The sequence below is a fragment of the Vidua chalybeata genome, chromosome 3 (genome assembly GCF_026979565.1).
Source record: "Vidua chalybeata isolate OUT-0048 chromosome 3, bVidCha1 merged haplotype, whole genome shotgun sequence".
Taxonomy (NCBI): Eukaryota; Metazoa; Chordata; class Aves; order Passeriformes; family Viduidae; genus Vidua; species Vidua chalybeata.
Genome location: NC_071532.1, coordinates 34,568,525 through 34,586,237, shown reverse-complemented (window position 1 = coordinate 34,586,237; position 17,713 = coordinate 34,568,525). Strand labels below are relative to the sequence as shown.

The window sequence follows — 17,713 nt, the reverse complement described above, 5'->3', positions numbered from 1 at the left end:
GTTCTGTGAAAAAAAACAAGGACTGTGCCAGGCAGTGCTCATAGAGGGTCTGATGCTTTTGTAGCTAAGCCCAAAACACCAATTTTCAAGGTGGAAGTGACTTTTTCCAGAATGGTACAGCTGTTCAATATCCAGGCTAGGAGCAAAACCCAGGTCGCTGTCCCTTCTTCTAGAGCTTGGACTCTTCCTCCACTCTGCACAGCAAATAACAGGAGAATTTGCCAAGGTAAGAGAACATTTTCTTTCTCAGCACAGTGAAAATTGGAGCAAAAGGGGTTACCAAAAAGTCCAAACTGAAATCCTACAACAACAATTTTGTGATGGACAGTAACACTCATGGGCTCTATAAGGAATAGCAAGCTTACTTGTCTGACGTACACCATGTTAATTATCTATGTTGTGTAAAAGCTGAGGGTGAGCAGTACAGCCCTAGGATCTGTGAACCCTGCACCTCAAACCAAACCAAAGACAAAATGGCCTGTCTGTAAAAGGGCTCAGCTACTGAGTCCCCTAACCCTGGAAGTCCTGGAGTCTGGGACCAGACTGCAAGTCTCTCCTCAGAGAAGGACTCAACTCCACATGAAGTGTTTCACTGAAAGCAGCAGATAATGGCCCTGACAAAACCAGGTCTTGGGGGCAAAAGAATCCCTGTGACTGCACCTACATAAAAAAAAAAAAAAAAAAAAAAAAAAAAAAAAAAAAAAACCCAAAAACAAACCACCCCAAAAAACCCACCAACAAAAAACCCCAACATTGTATGCTTGACTGGACTGCACCTCTCTTGTTTTGTCTGAGGATGATCTAAAGTCCTGTTATGTGGCAGACAGCTCACAGAAAAAGACTTAGTGAGTGAAGAAGCCTTTCCTTTTTTCTGAATCACTCCTATGGATGCCCAAGGTTATTGCAAATCATTGCATCAACACTGAATCACTCCCTCCTTGGCATATTTAAGTACAATTCATCCCCTTCATAATTTTTTTCATTCCATTGAACTAAAAAAAATATAAAAGGGAGAGGAAAAAGCCCAATATGCTTACTTTCAGCGTCCCAAGTCACCTAGTCTCAACTTGAATTTTAGCTACACAACCAGACAACAGCACAAGTTGTTACATCAGGAGTTTGGAAGCAAAGGGAAAGGAGCAGGTGAAGCAAGCCCAGGAGAATCCAAAAGGAAAATATCTTTAAAGCTCCCCTGAATTAGTGACACTTACCTGTTTGTTCTATTTTGTGCCTCTGGGTTTCTCTGAAATAGAGAAGAGCAATTATGAAGTGACCCACTTTCTTCCTGTTTAGAGTAAGGAGGAAACAGGGGGAAGGGGAAGAAGGGGAGGAGAGGGAGAGTTGCAGAAGGATAATATCAAAGGGTAAAGAAGGAAAAAAGCCCCAGATCCTTACAGCAGGTAGGAGGGTAAATTGTGATGACCCAGTTTAAAGAAAGAGCAGGAACTAGACCTACTAACAGTCAACACCTTCCCACGCACTCTAAGGAGAGGAAACAGCAAGGGAGGGGAAAAAGCTTGGTGCTTACATCTCCTCTTTGAGCTACAAACTCATTCCTCTGGGTTAAAGTTGGTGAAAGGGAAGTTTCCTGCCAAAAGAGCACCTCGCTGTCACCAGCCCGTCTACCTGTGTAAGGGAGGGGCGGAGCCACAGCCACCTCCTGGTTGGGACAGGGCAAATCAGGGCCAGGTGCAAATAATTAAGGTAAAAAGAGCTGAGGCAGTTTGCATTAGCTGAGGCTGCCTCACAGGTGAGGGTGGGAGACACATCAGGATGTCAGGAGAATGGTCAGTGTTTCTCCTTGTCTAAGAGCCAAGAGGTGGCATGACATGTGTCAGAGGAAGTCACCATGCTGGCACAGTCTGACATGGCAGCTCTAACCTTCATTCTGCTGTGGGCCAGCATCTTCAGGAGATGCTCATGTGCTGTGGCTTTCACCATTTGCTGGGACAGCTGGTGGCCCTGAACCAACACCTTTGTGGGGGACCCTCAGGGCTGTCTATCCTATGGACAGGAACCAGTATCTGGGGGGAGAAGGGGCCTTCTGGCGTGCTGTACATTTTTGTCTTTTACTTCAAGATTAGTGAGGTTTCTGTTTCCCTTCTTAAATCCCATTTATCTCACTCATAATCAGGCACAAGTGGAATGAAGTTAGTACTCATGCACCACTTCACAGCATTCAAAAAGTGATTCAATAAACACTGTAACAAACACATGTATTGTGCAGTTGGCAATTATAACCATAAAGGAAGGACAAGCCATACCCTTTTCTCCAGGTGGATTATTAAAAATCACAATTCAGCTTGTTGAACTCATCACAGCTCCAGTGGTTTCAAAGCCTGCACACAAAGAGAATTGCACTTCTGAGTTCCAAAAGTCCTAGTTTTAAATAGCCTGTGTTTCCTGTAAACAAGCAATAGCCCCCTAAAGCATAACCTTGTTAAAAATGTGGATTAAATCAGGGCTTTAATTTGCACTCACTTAAAGATTGACAGAGTATATGGCTAAAATCCTATGGGGAAGTGCAAGTAAATGACATGTGCTAATATATTGGTGTGTGCCACTGTGTTTTTGTGTTCATGGAAAAGTTAGGCCAAAGAAACAGGGGGCTGCAGCACCACACAGCAGTTCATATCTCTCAGCTAAGCCTGTGTCCCACTTTGTGGGACCTCTGTCCTTTCTTAATTCAGCTTTCTGGCAGGTTTTTGAAATGGTTCCCAAATTCAGGTCACATGCACAGGAGGAGAATTAAAATCCAATGATAGTTTATTTTACTAAATCAGGATTGTTTTAAATTAAAAAATGGGGTTTAGTCCTTACCTGCTCTCTGTGTCATAGGAACATAGAGAAAACTGTTTCTATATCTTCTTTCCTCTGTAAAATATAGGTCAAATGGCTGTAGTCCTCTTTCCTCTGTGTCCAATACCTTGTGACTTGGGCAGAGCTTTCTTCGCATGAAAGCTGAGCTAGGCCTAAAATTCCCATTGGCAAGGTTTCTGGAGGTCTCAGACCAGTCCTACCCCCATAGCAGATGATAATCCTCAGAGATGTAGCTATGTTGTGACTACTTCTCCTTTGCATAGGGGATAATAGATGCTAAAGTCTGGCATTGCAGGAAATGACACAGTTATAGCACAGCTGTGAGAAGGACCCAGCCAAGGCAGGGGGAGCTGGGGGCAGCAGTGGAACCCAGACTCACCAAATATTTAAGTCCTGGTTGCTGTTTAAGCAACTAGTCAGGAATCAGTTACCAAAACACCTTTGGGGATCTGGCTCTGCACTTCTAAAAGAGTGATCAGGAAATCGGTGGGGACTCATTTCCAAGCGTTTATGTTACAATTGTATTTTAAATATCTCTATTTTTGAACATAAGCCTCAGAGAAATCTTGGCTTGGCCTAAACTGGGGCACCTGTTCACTCAGGTCCTTAAAAAAGCCCACAGCCTGTGTATCTAGAGATCCTGAACATGCAGGGGAAAAGTAGGCCCAGCCATTTCCTCAAATTTAATCAGAAGCAGCCTGGGGCACACAAATGCAAGTACTGTTGATGGTCAAAATTCAGAGTTACATAAAAAGCAGTGAATGACAGAAGGTAATTAGGAGTTCTGCATAAAGGGCTCCATCCTCAAACTGTTCTTATTGCACAGCCCAAATCAGACTGGGCTATGCCTCGACACCTCAGCCTGGGAACAGACAGAAATCTGAGAGGTTGGGAAATGTTCAGTGCCAAAGCAGGTACGTTTTTCCTCTCTTATTTGCTTTATACTTAGTTCAATTTCTTTCCCACCACATATTTGAGGCCAGGATGAGCAGCATTTGGATAAACAAGATATTTCCTTCTCTGCTGAAAAAAAAAAAACCAAAAAAAAAAACAAAAAAAAAAAAACAAAACAAAACAAAAAAAAAACAACACTGTCTGAGGAAGGTGGAGAGAATCAGGACAGTCTTTGTGTTAAAACTGACTCTAAGAGAGCCCAGGAAATAACATCCAGGATCTGGTGGCACTGTCTGCATTTTGGTGTTCCCCTCACTTGGCTGCCTCACAGCCCAGCTTTGCAGCACACAGGAGTGCGAGTTGGAGCTGGAGGAGATGCTGTGAGCAGCCATGAAGCTCCCACTGCACACAGATCTCAAACCATGGGCAAAGTAGAAGTCGTTCTTTCCCCCCTTAACCTGCTGCAGGCTCTGCCTGTCCTGCCCTTCTCTGGCTCCTGGCCAGTGATGTGGGAACACACATCCTGCTGCTGTCATGCAGGAGAGCATGTTCCTGCCTTATTATTCATAGCCTGTGCCCACAGGTACTCCTTGTTAAGCCTGCTGAATATTTGCCTGAATAAATTAGAAGGAGCTGAATCATTCTTACACCAAATTCCTGTTTTCTCTCTCTTCCTACTTCATTTATTGGTTTCTCTTCTCACATATCCCCTGTACACAGTGTGAAACAAGTGTTCAAATAATATCAGATAGAGTCAATTAACTGCCCATGTGCTTTTTCTTATTTTTTTTTAATTATCCTTAAAAGATGCTAAAGAATCAGTTAAAATTGCTTAGTAGCACTTATTGCGACAGAAATCCCGGCTCTGCGGTGCAAAAGCCTGCCCCCCTCTGCATCTCCCAGGATAGAGGCAGCCACATTCCTGAACAGCACAGGGTCCATCCCTTCCCTCGGTCATTTTCAGAACAAAAGGTAGATGTTCCTACTAAGCTTATTGGGCAACGTTTGTGATCTATTTAATGATTCTGCCCTTTGTTGTTTTATTAAACTATGTGATTTCTGCTGCAGCAGAGCTGGAAAATGAATCTTAATTTTTTTTTTTTTTTTTATGAGAAATGCCAGTTTTCTCACTGGAAAACTACCTCTTATCGTCCTCTCACTCCCTCTCTGCTTTCTCTTCCTTTTACCATTCCTTACATCTCTTTCCCCAAGTTATGCTGCATTTTATTTTGCCTTCACTGCATTTTCCTTCCTGACTTTTGATGCAAGGAGCCAAATTCATCCCTGCTGGTATCCAATGGACTGAAATTCTTCTCCAAGGCATTATTGGGCTGAATCCAAACCCAGCACAGCAAAATGCTGGGCTTAGCCAAAACAACAGTTTATAATCTCTCTTTTCCTTCCCTTATCTACCGTTAATATGAATTATTAATAAATACTAGTATTGCTGTCTTGAAAATCATACTTGTTTCTGAAGCACCGATCAGCAGAGCTGTCTGACTGAGAATTCATTTTTAACTTTCCGTGTGTGCTAGGAAGTTGCACGATGCATGCACACGGGCAGCCTGGATTCCAGAGCAGGGCTCGCTCTGGGATTCCTCTTGCCATCTGCAGTGCACACCTCACCCGAGTGCTGGGCACGATTAACCCCTGCGGGAGCCGTCCTGCAAAGGTTTGTTTTCCCAAACTGCCGTTTATGACGCTAAATGTGTTTCCCAATCAGGCTGCTGCTCCAGATCCCTCACCTGGAGGGGGGTGTCTGCACAGTGTTAATCTCAGGCTGTGTTTACAGCCCAGGAACATGACAGGTTCTCTCCTTCCCTGCGGTTTCCGTGTGCACAGCTCATTAGATACTCTAATGCAGCAGGAAGCCCCTCTCGACTGAGAATTCCTTCTCGTATATTTAGCAAACTTTTGACTGCTTCCTTTCAAAAGAGACTGAAGGACGTATTTTCGTAGGAAGAGAGTGAGACTCACAAAGCACGATCTACAGTCACGTTTTTCTGTGGGGAACTACAGAGCAGGGGAGGAGGAATCACCCGCAATTCTCTCTCCTTCTCCCCCGCGCCTCCCTCCCCTCCCCTCCCCGTCCCTCCCCCACGCCCATACAACCATAACACGAGATGAACGCGCTCCAAAATACAGCTGCAAAGCCTTCCATCTCCTTCCGGTCTTCTTCGCCTTGGCAAAAGTGGGGGGCAAGAAAAGAGGATGAGAATGGAATTACCCTAACGTGCAACTGATATTTTGACTCTGCCATCCGCAGACTGTTCAGAAAAGCCTGCACGCATGGTGTCTTTTAACTCTTAAACCCAGCCAGGGCTTGCTCATTGCTCGCAGGAGAGGCTCAAGCAGGGAACAGGGAGGCATCGCTGTTCATCTCCTGGTCTGGATGGTTCCATAAATGAAAGCCAAGGCTTGTGGGGTGAAAAGGAAAGGATGAGTGAAGTTATGAAAAAGAGCATCGCACTTCAACTGCAATCCCCAACCTTCATTAAGATCCCCATTAAGAGATAAATTTTACAAACATACACTGTTTTGTATGAAATGAAAGGATTTCCTCCCCACTAGAAATCACGCTGGAGACAGCTCCATTTGCTCCAAATTAGGTACGCTCAGAATGAATATTTTAGTTAATTAATGATAAATAAGACAGGCACTTTCCTCAGAGTTACTGTTTCCTTCCTCAGCAGCAGTGGGATGTGTTCACTGTGCTCTGTGTGTGTTCATATACTTGTCCAGGCTTTGTTTTTGATTTCTCTCTCTAATTTTTGAACCTGTCCCTCAAATGATCAGTTACAACATATGTCCTTAACCATGGATTTCCTTGTGTTTAGCTGCTCCGACTTGGGAGAGGGGAGGGAAGAGAGGGAGAATAAACAGAATAACACACCCAGACCCCTGGCAGGATGTTCTGAGAAATAAAAAGAGGGGAGAGAAGGAAGAATTCACACATAAAAATAGAAGCCCACGTAGATTGGCCATATATGGAGTACCGGGGACTTCAGAGGGATACCCTCTTCGGACCACCCCTTTGGCGGAGGAAATCGCTGCTGCGGAAGGGCCCCTGCCCCCCTGCCCGGGCGGTTCGCCCGCAGCCGCCCCCAGCTCGTTGCCCCGACCCTGGCCCCGGGGGGGGCGGCGGCGGGGCAGCTGCGGGAGGCGGCGGGCCCGGCTGCGGGAGCGGTGCGGCGGCGATGACTCAAACCCGCCCGGCCCGCTCTGCCCCCTCCTGCTCCCCCCGCCGGGGAGGGCTATTAAAAGCTGCTGACGTAGGAGCGGACGGCCATCTTTGATGAGGGCACGGCTCCCGATCCATTGAAGAAGGAGACCCGCGGAGGTCAGCAGCCTCCTGTCCTTGCCTCCCATCCAGCTGCGGCACCGACCCACCGACCCCGCCGCGCCGCGCTCAGCCAGCCCAGGTAAAGGTGGGACACCACCGCGGGCACCGGCTCAGCAGGGGGAGGGGGCGGTATTGACGATAATGAAATTGAGAAAAAGGATATATTTAAAGTGGGACCCGCTCGGCTTTTTATCTCTAGCCTCTGGGCTGCTGCGGGGACAGAGAAAGGCAGGGAGAAGGGGGTGATTTCGCCGCCAGCCTCATCGCCGGTTGAAGCCAGGGGAGGCAGCCGGGCTGTGCCTCTCGGCCGTGCGGGCAGCAGGAGGCCGGCGGAGAAAGCAATGTCGGAGGAGAAGGGGAACCGGCGCCATTCCCAGCTCCGAGCGGGGAGAAGGGTGTGCGGGCGCTCTGCGCTGCTGGGCCGGCCCGGGCTGTGCCGCCCGGGGCACTGCAGCGCCCGCAGCGCGCCGGGCTGCGGCGGAGCATCAGCACCGCGGACAGCGCGGGGCCCGAGCGGCATGGGGAGGGGACATGCGTCTGTGTCTGTCCGTGTGTCTGTCTGTGTCTGTCCGTGTGTGTGCTCAGCACCGCGGACAGTGCCGAGCCTGAGCGGGACGAAGAGGGGACGTGAGTCTGTCTGTGTCTGTCCGTGTGTGTGCTCAGCACCGCGGACAGCGCGGGGCCCGCGCCGGGATCGGGGAGTGCGAGCTGTCTGTGTCTGTGTCTCTGTCCCTGTCTGTGCGTGTGTCAGTGTGTCTGTGTATGTTCAGCACCGCGGCAGCGGAGGCGGCCGTGCTGCAGCGCCCTGCGGCTCCGCGCCCCCCGCCCCGGGGCTGCCCCCCCGGACATGGGACTGGGAAGCGATTCCCGACTGGCGAGCGGCGGTGCTCCCTCATTCCAGGACAGGACCGCGGGCAAGCGCAGTTGTGGTTCTGTAGCTCAGAGTAAGAAGAGGGAGAAATAAAATTTAAAAAACAAAAACCAACGAAACAACAACAACAGCAAAAGGCAAATAACATCAGTTCCTGCAATTAATCGGCGTTTGGTACTTCGGCCCCTCTCCCTGGAGAGGTGTTTGTGCAAGAAAGGCGGGGGTTACATAACGCCCAGCCCGCGGGATCCCCCCGGGGTCGGGCCCTGCCCGCAGGGACCACCGGCAGCCCCCCGGGGTTCCCCGCAGCCGCGCTCCGTGGCCCGGCGTCGCTGCCCGCGGGCGCCTCGGGCGCTGCGTGCCGCGGGCTCCGGCGCCGCTGCGCCGTGACACGGGGGACATCAGCCCGCGCCGCCCCCCCCGCCCGTCCCCACGCTGCGGAGAGGTGCGGAGCCGCCGCGTTATGTAACGCGGGCTGCCCCGTCACGGCTCCTGGCCCCGGCTCCCCCGGCGCCGGCGGTGTTCCCTCCGCCCGTCCTTTCCTCTTCCCGGCACCCCAGCCGCCCAAACGCCTCGGTGCGGTCCCAAGTTGGTAACTTCGCTGCCTTTTTTTTTTTTTTTTTCCCTGCGGGGCGAATAAACAAGGGGAGAAAGGGGGATTGGTCTGCGTGTCCAGAGACTGCTCTGCGTAGCTGCGTCAAACCAGAGCCGCGGGATCTGCCAGATTTACGTGCTTGGCTTGAATAATTGCTGCTGGTTTTGTTCCCAGCTGAAGAGCTGGGGTGGGGGAGGGTGGTGGGAAATGGGGGGCTGGTCTGTGGCGCTGCCCACGGGTGGCAGAGCAGCCCCTTAACCCAGACCCGTTTGCTTCCAGCCCCGGCCGCAGCATCTGCAAAGACATGCCTGTCCCACACCCCCACCTCGTCCTGGCTCTAGGCATGGAGCAGCTCCCCCACTGATCAGCATGAGGATGGTGTGGGGCAGCCACCCCTGCGGGTGGCAACGGGAGGGATGGAGCCATCTGGGAGATGAGTGCTCCGGTGGGAATGGCTGGGGAAGAGACTCTCTCCTAGGCCCCCAGCCACCTGCACATCCCTGCAAAGAAGCTAGTCTAGGAAGAAGCAGCAGTGGTTTTCCATTGCTGCTGCATCGTGCAGAATGGGTCAGCCAGGAGGTGACTGCTGAAGAGTTTGGTTCATAGGATGGGTGCCGAAAAGATAACAGAGGTGACCAAACCGAAGATGCAGGCAGGCCTGATTGGCAAAAGCAAAAGCTTGAGGCTGCCTCTAAAGTCAAGAGGAGTTGCAGAAACTCAGCATGTTACAAAACCAAATGCAGCTAGATAGCAACCCCCAAATAAATGCAGCTTAACTTTCTTTCCACATCTAACTAGAAAATGAGAGTGGCATTTCCGAGAGCTCTCGGGACCAGGCTGTGTGTCCATTGAACTCATGGGGGCAGTGAAAGAAAGCACAGTAGAATCCAGCCAGCGTGAACCCTCAAAATACAACTAATGAGATGCAGCTCCACTTCCCAGATTTATTGCACTGGAGGTGGGAGATGCTTTTCAGGTCAAGGGAAAGCTTTTAATTTTTCTCCCTATGCTTTAGGTATAGCAACAAATGGCCAGATTAAAGTGCTAAGGCAAATAAAGCACGGTCTCTGCCTAGTGCTTGCACTGCTTTAACTGCGCAAGGTAACGAAACAAAACACTTTTCCTGTCAGTGGGAACAACTTCAATGATTTGTATGTCTATGTGTCACATGGCTACAGCTGCTGCATTTGTAGCAACCCTCAGGGAAAAATAGAAATATATGGCATGGTGTAAGGCTCAGTTTGCTGATGATTTCTTCTCTCAGAAACAAAGAGCAGAAACTGTTTTCCCTTTACCTTGGCTTGTTGTCACACAATTACTCTTTCTCTTGCATTTTTTCCCACAAATCTTTGTCATAACGTATTATAATATAAGGAGGGTACTTTCATCTGTAGACATTTATACCCACACACACACTCATTTCAGAGACTTTCAGCGTTCTAGGCTGGGTAAAACCATAACAGATGCAGGCTGACTTCACAGCATTCATTGGGCAGAGTGCATTTTTCTGTCTGTGGAGTTTCATGCCCTGCTGCCAATGCAGCCACCTTTGGGCTGGGCCAGTGCCAGGCAATCTGTAACAACAGACTTGTTCAAGCATTTCAGAGCTTTAGAGTCTGAGGCAGACAAGAATAATGTGTTGCTGGAGAGCTGCTGCAGGATGCACTTCTCAGGTAAATTGTGATTACCTCTAGAAAGCTGGACTTTGGAGCAGGCATAGGGCTCATGTATCCACTCCTGGGAATAGTTTGTCAAGGCTGCAAGTTGTAAAGGAACAGTTTATTTTTTTAGTTTATTATTTTTGAGCCTCCAATGGTGTGTTTTTCCTTAGTTTCAATAAACTATGGCTTTCTTGCCTACTGACCTTGCAGATTCAGCTAGCTGCATTGTATTGCAACAAGCACTTTCTCCAAAACACACAAGTTATTTTCCTAGTTCTTGTCCGTCACCCCTGTGTTACTCCCTCCACAAATACTTAGGCACACACAAACTCCCACCAGCAAAATCTGCCTCTTATCTGATAATGATTTTCAATATGCTGTCCCACATCCCACTAAATTTTCTAGAACTTTCCACCAAACACAAAGACAAATCAACTGCATAGGTTCAAAATTGTTCTTTCCTGCTTTATGATGGCCCCAAGGCTGACATTGCAAGACCCAAAAGTGGATCTGAGTGGCCTTGAGGAAGTGTTTGAACAACTTGCCCTGCTATTTTAGGAGGAAATTTAACTTTGCTCTTGCATCTTTCATCTTGTTCACTTGCTGTTTCCTCATCACCTCATGCTCACCTACAATCCTGTTTTAATTCCTGCTAAAGATCACCAGGATGAAAGAAACACATCAGGGGCATTAGAATCCTGATGTGAAGGGTGATGAATGTCACTTTCTGATTTTGATTATTCCAGCAGGTCTAATCCAAAGTCAGAATTGGAATCAAGGAAAATATTTCCCTGTACTTAATTCTGTGGGACTTGTAAAAGAATATTTAGCAGTTTAGGTTTTTCAAAGGGAAACAAATTTTGTGTATGTATTCCCTCTGAAATACACTGGCATGCTGTGATTCTAAAGAGAATGCAATAATGTAATATTGCATTATAACCTTTTCCTTTTTTTTACCTTCTCTTTTTTTTTTTTTTTTTTTTTTTTTTAATATTAAGAGACATGGTGGCCTATCTCACCCACTGGAGAAAGCTGAATTCTACTACAGGCACAGGGAAGAGAAGAGGGAAACACTAAGTAATTAATCATGGCTGTTCCTGGCCTTTTAGAGCTGAATGTTAGTGCTGACCAATCTGTGCTCTGTCTGGCTGTTTAGGAGATTATTTTTTTCTTTAGAGCTAACAGTGCTCTGTTTCACTTTTTGAATGGGATTTAAGTTATTATTAGGCCCCATTGTCAATTGGTGTGAAGTGGCATAACCGAGTGCTCTGCTACTCTACAGGCCCATAATCTTTCAAGCTGGGACTCCTCGTTGGTGTTTTAAACCAGAAATGGGTCTATTTGCTGAAGGAGCAGCTCTTCTAGAAAAAGAACTAATTTCAGATGTTGCCCTCCCAAAGCCCATCCTTGTTTTTTAGGGCCTGGTCTCATTTTCGCAGACTCTCACGGCCAGGCTGCCTCAGAAATGGTGACAGGGAGCAGTGATGAAGCAGCAGAGGAGGAATCCTGCCTGTTACGCCTCTGTTTCAGGTTGGGTTCTGCTGCACTCTGCTGGTAATAACACCAGCAGGACTGAATATGGTGTAAAACCCAGGACGTAGCTGAATTTTTCCTAAAGGCACAGTTGTGTGCAGAAAAAGTCAGAAATTCCTAGCTGTAGCCATTCACTTTTCTTTCAAGCTGGGGAGTAGGGTGAAGTTTTCCTGCATTCTACTAAGTGCACAGGAAAATTATGCTTCTTCCCTCACATTTTTCAAAGGCAATATTCTTAATGGCTGAGACATTATATTCGTAGAGTTGAAAGATGAAAGAACAGAGGCAAAGCCAAGTCTCATTGTACAAGTGTCCAGAACTGAACAAGAGGAACTGTTCGTATATGTTTTCACCATAATTATAGTTTTCCTTGTGCTTTTGATATGACCAAGTTTTTGTGCCAGCATTTGCTGGTAGAATCTATGAGCAAAATGAGAGTTATCCTAGACTACGGCAGTGCTAACAACTAAAATTTATATCCTAGACATTACAAAAGGATGCCTCATGTAGGTGATTTGTGAGATTAATGCAAGATTTGCTATTTCTTCCTGAAAACCTACAAATTATCAGGGAGTTGCACATCCAAGGCACTGCAGAGTCCTTGGTAGGGCATGTTTGTAATTCTGCACTGATCTCTTCCATTTCCCACATTTTCTCAGTAGCATTCCCTTGCTAAAAATCCCAGCAGATTCCCTTGCTAAAAATCCCAGCAAATCTCCAAAAAATTTCCCTGTCACATCTGTCAAAGAGACTAGAAGTTTAGATTGACAATTAAAGCTTTGATCACTTCACAGCTTGGTGTTCATCATACTATATTTATTTGTTATACTTATTCTCCACCCAAACGAGAGGAATTCTGTTCCTGAATTGCAACACCGTCATAGAAGAAGTAGTAATTGTATTTTTCCTTTTGTATAAAACAGTTATTTGGAAGATGTGCCAACCTCTCCTCTGGTTCCTTTTCCCACTCCTGGAAATTATAGCTCCCAGTGGAACTATAACTGTGCAGATGCCAGTTCCTTGATCTTACAGAGGTAAATATATTTCCTCTAGCTACTCTAAAAAATTTCACAAAACAAAAGTATACTTCTTCAAAAGAGCTCATCTGTCAAACTAGTGTTACCATTCACTGATTCTTTTTTTTAAACAGGAACAGAATTCTCCCATGCATATTTAAGCATTTTTTAAAATAAAAGGTACTAAAATTAGCTTTACCATGCTTTAGATGCAAATTAAAGTTTTCTTTCTCCTCCCTCTGCTAGTATTTTTTGTTCAGTCTGGTCCCATTCACATCCTTAGGCTCCTCACCATTCATCTCGCAGGGATTTAGCCAAGCTTGCATTGCTGCAGGCAGCAGGGAGCTGCTGCTTGGTCCAGCCCAGCATTGCTGCTGCTGCTGCCTGCAGCCTGTGCACCCTGGGCACACACCTCTGCAGGCTCAGGGCTGCCTTTTTCCCCCGCAGCGCTGGCCCCACAGTGACTGCCATGGTGAGGGAGAAATTCCTGTTCCCTGTTTGTTCAGCACAGACAGCTCACAGGGATCCCTCGCTCCTGCAGAAAGCAGCAGGAAGGCACTGGTGATTAATTGAACTGGAGATGTTTGGTAACATCTGAACTTCAGCTCTTGGGGCTTGGGGATTAAAACACCAGGACTGCACGTGGAATATCTGGATTCAGGTGCAAGTATCACACATTAAATAAATGTAACCTTTGCCAAGTGCTTCAATTGCCTCCATCCATAAAAGAAAAAGCTGAGGTTAAAACAACTTTCAGTTTATATCCCTCAGCTTCAGATGTAGGACAAGTACCCCTTACTGTTGAAAATATATTTTAATGAATATTAGGGTACAGCAGTTTCTGCTGCCTGGGGGTGGTGACCTAAACTCAAAATGCAACATTCTCCCAACAAAGGTGGTTGTCATTTACCTAGAATTTGACAGGGTGTTACCCATGATTGTTCCCTTCAGGTTAGTAAAAGGCTTGGCTGGAAGAATCCATATAAATCCAGATTACTGCTATTGCATTCACGATAGCAAGAGAAGAACGTGCTCTCAGACCAGAAGGTGGATGAAACATTCATGCATTTGCTCGTGCATTACACCAGACCAGGACTTTGCTAGAGCTCTGTGTTCCTCCAGAGCTGCACTGAGCTGCAGGGGAGAGCGGGACTGAGCCCTCTCCCTTCAGCAGCACCAATTCCAAACATGACAGCTGAACATACAGCCCAGCTATGTTCTGTGAATAATTGAGTATTTCAGCCAAACATTTGTTTTTCCAGAGATTGTTCACATAAGTGACACTCAAGGATGTGAAAAGCCCTCAAGAAACAAACCAAGGTATGCAAACCCAATTAAACTGGAATTCACTGCCGACTTCCAACAAGCAGTTCTCCCCAGGGAGGCATTTGTTTTATTTGCTCAGCTGTATGGAGGCAGGTACTGGTTGCAGAGCTTACTGAATGGTTTCCTGCAGCTTTTCTGCCGTTAAAATCCTGTTCTTGGGATATGGAATTTGCAATTCCTGAAAATGTAGGTCTTTTATTATACCAACGGCAGAGGCAAGAGGCAGAAACGCCAAGAGCAGCAGAGGGGTTTAAGATGGTGCTGGATGAGTGCAGGAAGGGATTATGTGGCATGGCTGGTGGTGGTCACAAGAGACTGGACTTGATAAGGCAGTGAGTCTCCTCAAGTCTGATGTTCCTAAGAGGTTTGCTTATTTAACAGAAGAAAAGAGAGGAGGGGAAAGAATGCCTGGATGGTTCTTTGCTGTCGGTTTAGTTCATTTTAGAGATGAGTACGTCAAGAGACAGTGGAAAAACCCCTCGAGGCGCCAGGAATGCACTAAGTATAATTGAAAATGCTCTAGACTGCCTTTGCAATGCAACAGTAGGGCCATCTGCAGGCTTTAGATTTTCAGTATTAGCAAGGCACTTTTAAATCATTGTGTTGTCTCGTTCCCTTTTTCTTAATTAACTGTTTTAAATAGTACAAAATAGGCTGCTCCTGAAGCAACTTGCAGGCTCTGAGGATCATTTTCTAAGGTGTGTACTTCTAACAGTCTGACAAATAAGAACACAAGAGAGCTGCCAACGTCACACAAAAGGTCCCCAGTTTCCAGATTAATGCCCAGGGCACTTAAGGTTACAGTATTAAGCAGGCTGATAGAGGGTAGCATGTGACAGAAGAGCTGAGTGGCATGTCTCATCCTCTGGAGGCCTCAATAGCTGTGCTGCCTTCTTATTTTTCTTGGAGTTTGGGGTCTCCTTCCAGTCCTACCTCAAATTCCACAGCCTCAGTTCTCTGCTCTCATGTTCCCCCAATGCCCTGAGGGAAACCACCCTCTCAAGAGAAGGAGATGCAGAGAAAGACCCTTTTCAGCCCCATTTAGAACAAGGGGCTTGGTATGGACAGACAAGACTTTACAGGCAATGAGCCACCCAGATCACAGTGGAACAACAGGGAAAGAGTAGGAAGGCAGGAACACAGTGCAAGTGGAAATGAAGAGCTCACTCTCTCTCAGCTATAAGGACCCCAGTGCTTCCCTCTCCTTTGACTGGGTTGTTGAGCAAGAGGCAAGAAAAAGTTACCCATCAGTAAACTGAACCCCCTATAAAACAGGACATTCCACAGGTTGCAGGGCTTCTCTGTCTTAACTGCTTCTCTAGCAGTACAATATTCCAGCTTTGTTTTCAAAAATTGCCCACAGTGAAGAATGTGACAATATATGGTTTTTAATTGAACAGTGAAATCCAATAAATTCTTTATTGTGGATGCAAGCATTTATCTGCAAAGTTATTAAACTGCTATTTAGATTGATGAGCAGCTCTGCTGCTGCCATACTGTGATTTTCCTATGGTTATCCCTATTCCTTTATGGAGTAACACTTGCTTTCCTCTTTAAAGTTCATATTCTTACGAGCTCCATTCTTTCCCAGTAAGGATCCCAGATGTCTGTCCTTTCCTTGCCTGCAGAAAGCCTTTACTTGCACCTAGAACTTTACTCACAAAACTTTTAAAAGAATCCCCAGCCTGGCAGGTGAAGAGATAAGACAGTGATCCAAAGGCTAGGACAGACTCCATGATGCTGGAAATTAGAAGTTCAAACACAGAATGTGAGACTCCAAAACCATGTAAAGATTTCAATTTCTTTACCTTCTTTTTGTATTCTGTTTTTGTGGTGACATTTCCAAGAAATACGTTGTACACTCAGCTGTTCTCCAGAGTTCTTCCATTCATGCCTGCAGTCAGAATCTATTTCTCAAAACAATCATCTTCCTGCAGCAGGGAAGTCAGAGACCTTTCAAAATTTAACCAGGCTCTCCAGTATTGTCAAACACAGTAGGCCAGTTCCTGGGCTTAGAAGAGTTGCTTTATCTTAACCAGAATATGATCCACTGTACTAATAAGTATGAAGAAGAGGACAAGAGGACAAAAAGCAGAATTAATAACTAGGGGAATGAAAAAACCCCAACAAAGCACAAACCCCCCCCCCAAAAAAAAAAAAAAAAGACAAAGGCCAGTAGACTCAAATAAGAGAAAGGACAAGATGGGCTTTTTGTTTAATTCTCTTTCTTGCTGTTCTTTCCCTATGAGCACACCATTAACAATTACCTAGACTTAAAAAGTAAAAATCAATCCTCAAGTTTTTGATAGAGTAATTTTAAAGGTGTCCTGAAGTGTTAAGTTATAAAACACTCTCACTCCCCTTACCAGCCACAACCTTCTGTTCCATCTTTGCATATCACAATGCAGAGGGGTGCAGAGGTGCATCCTTACACCTAATCTCAGTTTTATAGGCACATACAGACAGCAGGATGGCAGGATTTGTGAGCAGTTTCCCCTGTAGTTGGTGTCTCAGAGACAAACAGCAGAGCAAAAGGAAAATGACTGCTACCCACTCACTGCAGTGCTGGAGATGTGCACTTGCTCTGCAGCACTTACACTGAAAATAAAAGCAAACCAGTGTTTGTGATATCACAAGGCAGAGCCCAGACATTTTTCCTCTTGCTAGAAAGCCTAAAAAAGGCCCTCTTTTCAAGTGTGTTAGAAATAGAAGCCTGTTTCAGAAGAGACATGAAGTTATCAGTGCAAATTAATAGCGCCAGATGGGGGGTTAAATTGCTGCCTCACAGCTGAAGACATGCGAGGGAATGGAAGTGGTAGACTATAAAGAGGGGATCATCAGAAGTGAAGAGATCCCACTGCGAGGTGGGGTTTGTGAACGTCCTGCCTGTAAACAGTTGCTCAGATGAGTGGTTTTATGGGCCACAGCGAGGAGGAGAAAGGAACAAAGTCATGGCCATTTTGGAATCATGTCTCAGGGTGAGGATTGCACTGTTTGCTCAGGACAAGCTGTCCAGCAGGACAAGCTGCAATGGAGTATCGTTGAGCTTGGTCTCCTGAGCTGGCACACAGGAGACAGAGAGCTCATCAGAGCAATCAGAGAAATGTGGCTGTGCACTGGCATTGTATGGCAAGGTTTTGTGAGGGATACGAGGGGCAAATTTTGTGAGAAACTGCCAGAAACTTCCCCTAGGTTCAGTGGAGACAGTGCCAGCTGGCTCCAAGATGGACCTACCGCTGGCCAAGGCTGAGACTGTGAGTGATGGTGGCAGCTCCTCTGGGATAACAGATTTAAGAAGGGGGGAAAAACCTGCACAAGAGCAACTGCAGCCAGAGAGAGGAGTGAGAAAATGTAGGAGGAACAGCTCTGCAGACACCAAGGCCAGTGAAGGAGTGGGAGGAGATGATCCGAGTGCCAGAACAGAGATTCTCCCACTACCTATGGTGCAGACTGTGGTGAGCCAGCTGTGCCTCTGCAGCCCATGGAGGTCCACAGGGGAGCAGAGATCTACCTGCACCCCATGGAGGAGACCCATGCCAGAGCAGGAGGATGCCCTTATAGGCTGTGACCTCATGGGAAGCTCGCACTGGAGCAGGCTCCTGGCAGGACCTGTGGACCCAGGGAGAGAGGATCCCAGGCTGGAGCAGGTTTGCT

The 17,713-nt window shown here is 46.8% G+C and overlaps 1 protein-coding gene across 2 annotated transcripts in view; it reads left to right on the top strand.

Moving 5' to 3' along the window:
• Positions 1-6,778: 6,778 nt before the first annotated feature.
• SNAP25 (synaptosome associated protein 25) overlaps positions 6,779-17,713 on the top strand; it is a 61,369-nt gene continuing 50,434 nt past the window's right edge. The window contains exon 1 of one of the 2 annotated variants that reach the window (XM_053939575.1): positions 6,779-7,136. The gene's annotated coding sequence lies outside the window, so the exon portion shown is untranslated. The remainder of the gene's footprint in view (positions 7,137-17,713) is intronic. The other variant, XM_053939574.1, reaches the window with a different exon arrangement.